Source organism: Centruroides sculpturatus, unplaced genomic scaffold, assembly GCF_000671375.1.
Source record: "Centruroides sculpturatus isolate CEXI.00-Female unplaced genomic scaffold, Cexi_2.0 scaffold2140, whole genome shotgun sequence".
In the NCBI taxonomy this organism is placed as follows: Eukaryota; Metazoa; Arthropoda; class Arachnida; order Scorpiones; family Buthidae; genus Centruroides; species Centruroides sculpturatus.
The window spans coordinates 39,117-42,515 of NW_019386496.1; the positions used below are offsets into that span (position 1 = coordinate 39,117).

At 32.1% G+C, this 3,399-nt stretch overlaps 1 long non-coding RNA gene across 1 annotated transcript; it reads left to right on the plus strand.

Moving 5' to 3' along the window:
• On the plus strand, positions 1-3,198 carry LOC111615152. Its single transcript, XR_002755032.1, has 3 exons — positions 1-151; positions 225-340; positions 2,991-3,198. It is a non-coding gene; the product is annotated as an uncharacterized LOC111615152 (long non-coding RNA).
• Positions 3,199-3,399: the final 201 nt, after the last annotated feature.

Consider the following 3,399-nt stretch of genomic DNA (forward strand, 5'->3'; position numbering starts at 1 on the left):
AAAGAAAAAGTAAGTTGGAAAGATGATAAAAGACACCTTTTACCTAATTCTACAGACACATTTGCATATGGACACGTATTAGTGTCATAAGAGACAAGTGCGCATTTAGCTAGCTCCCGAGAGAGAGAGAGGCCTTTAAGCAGGATTTTAGGTACTTTTACTTGAAATTAAGGATTTATTCGTTTTCGTAAAGCTCTAATGTCTGCATTTGCTCACTCTTTCAGCTCGAATACGGAAGAACCGGCGACGACGATGACGGAGGAGGAGGGAATATCGAGGCAGGCGACAGACCGGCGCGTGCGCTGCGCTCGCTAATGAGACGTCGGCTACGATGCTATCGGTGAGTGTGTTTGTATGTTTATATTTGTATATATATATTTCTCGCGACGTGTGTGTGCGTCAGCGAGGGAGAGGCGGCTAGGACGAGGAGCATTCGGTTCTAAATTAAAAAGATTTTTCTGTCGATAAGAGGTGTGTGTGTGTTTTGTTGTTTATTCGTGTCTGTCTCTCTCTCTCTCTCTCTCGCGTCGGAAAGTTCTGTATCGCGAGGGGTGGCAAGCAGGTGTCTTAAAGTCCCTGGAGATTCTGCAAGTTTTTTGAGGAGTAAATCTTTCTTCGAGGAGGTTATTGTATGCCTTATGTAGGCCGTCAAACAGTGCTTCTGCCTCGTCGAGAGCGGTGCGGGCTTGTTCTTTTAGATTTTTATTAAAGTTTCTGCTGTCTTCCATAGCAGACGGTGCAGCCTTTAGCCGTCTGTGGAACGCGCGGCTGGCTTTTTCGTGGGTCCAGTTCGTATGAATATCTTCCGTGACTATTGATGTAAGTTTTCTGACGAAAGTTTGTGTTTTCGATGAGAATTCCCGGTTTCTTCCGTTGGAATAAATCGATATTTTATTAGTGTTGTAGTAGTAAATTAAGAAAACAGTAATAACAATTACGAGAATAAACGTAAGAATAATAAAAATAATTTTTAATTAACTTGTTGAATAAGACTTAAACTTTTAACGTAATTCTTGAATACAGTACTTTCCATTTAATTTATAATTTTTAAATCTTTTCATTTATTGCTCACACAATTTTTAGTATGCCTTTTCAAATATTCTCAGAGTTCTTTTCTTTACATCATCGATGTTTGATGGTATTACTACTGTTTTGTTTTTTTTTAATTCTGCTAATTTCTTAGGATCATAATTATTGTAGTTGTCTAATTTATATTCCAGTTCGTCTATTTTATTATTAGCCCACACTCTAATCAGTCATAATTAATTGTTCAAGAAATAAATTAGCTGCTTTTCTTGCAATATATTTATCTACTACTACTAGTTTGAAACCAACTATTTTTGCTCCATCTTCTAATCTGTATTTCTATAATAGGTTTTAAATCTTCATTTTTGTTTCTCATCATTGGGAATATATGAAACAAGTTTATTCATTTATGAAATGGGTTCAAATACTTATGGGTTAAGAGGACGCCAGTCGGAAATAGCGATCAAAGTCGCGATTTTGAGTGAAAATAACAATAGACTAGTAAATTTAAATCTAAAAAGAAAATTTACTGATAAGGTTGTTGTAAAAATGAAAAAAAATTAATTAGGATGATAGATATCGCCTTTTGCCATATACACTACAAAACAATTTGCATATTGAAGTGGTTTATTATTACAATTTGTGAAATTTTGTTATATCTTTATAAATCGTAATTTATTGTTTGACTTAACAATTGTATTAAATTTGACAAATAAAGAATTGCATTATTCGGAAAAAATGCTATTTCCGACTGGCGTCCTCTTAACCCATAAGTACCAAATTTTCTAAAGATTTACTAATTGATTCGTCTGCTTCTTCACCTTAAACTTATATTTATATGACTACCTGCTTTGTGTTCATTATCGAATGGTTTGTTTATTTTTTTCTTTGTTCCGGATTGTTCCCGTTTATTCCCATTTGTTCTTGTTATACGTGCAATCTTAATGCCAACTGAATTTAACTCTCTATTTATTTAAGGAATTTCTGGAAATAGATTTTTGCAAATTTAAAAGTCTGTTAGTTTTTTTTATTTACGGTTGAATTGAGATATTCAATGACAAAATTAAGATTTCTCATTTGACTTACTTCATTAATATTTTTTGGTATATTTAGTTTTTTATCTTGAGTAAGATTTGCAACTATTTTTAAATTACTGGAGTTCAGATGGTTGTTTTGTTTTTAATGGTGTATAACACTCTGCAACAATTTTACATTCTTTAGTATTCGTCATTCTTTAAATTTATTCTAAAATAATTTATTTGATTTCTGATATTTTATATTTTCAAATTGTTTGTATATAACAAATTTTTGTTAACAATTCCCAGATCTTGGTCAATGCTCTCGTCCTGTTGAAATTTAGATGCTTTAGAATGTTTTAGAATGCTTTAGAATGTTTTAGAATATTAAACATTTCTTTACATATTCAAAAGTGTGCTGGTAACTAAGTCATTACTATCTGTAAGGTAATATTACCAAACTGACATGTCAACAAAGCGAAAATATTAGGCTGTTCTGTGATACAAACATACGCCGTTTGAAAAAATAATAATTAAAAACTAAAATGTATTAATACAATTAACAAATACAGTTAATAACTTTTTATATTTAAACCTTTTTAAACAAAATAACTGTAACCATGGCGCCAAATTAACCCGTACAAGCTTGATCAGCTACTAAGAAATTAATTAAAAATAACTCTTTATTTTCTAAAACCGATAAAGTATTGAACACGCCACTGATGCTAATAGATATTAATTCTGATAAAAAGATCTCCTCTTTAATTTTACTTTTTTTGTTAGAATATTAAAAATATAAATAATTGCATGCAGGAAATAAAAAAAACAAAACATTAATTTTTTTACGTATACCTTCAACTAGATTGTCAGCTTGGAATAGTACCTTTTAGATTAAATCATGTTTATAATTAGTGCATACGTATCTGTTAATCTTTCCTTATGTTTCAGCTTTCGTGATAAAAGTGAAAATGAGAACCCCGAAGCTACGTCCGAGGCAACATACAGCTTTGTTCACTTTTTCTGAAGATTGGAGACGAAGCCCGAGGGAAACCGAACACCAAATGTAAATCACTGTTTTCATATGTCACGTTCTGTTTGGCTGTTATGTCTCTGTCTGTCTCCCTACCGAGGGGGTGATCACTGTAGAAATACTTGTACATGCACTGTGAAATACTTTGGAAACAGATGTAAATTTTCATGGAAATATGGGAAATTAGGAATTAGTTGGAATTAAGTTAAATATTTGATTATTTAATGCGTGAAAAAATCATNATACATTCGTGTTCATGTACACCACTAGTGGCATATAGAACTATTTTATACGGGTAACTACACTACAACTGCATTTTTCATTGCT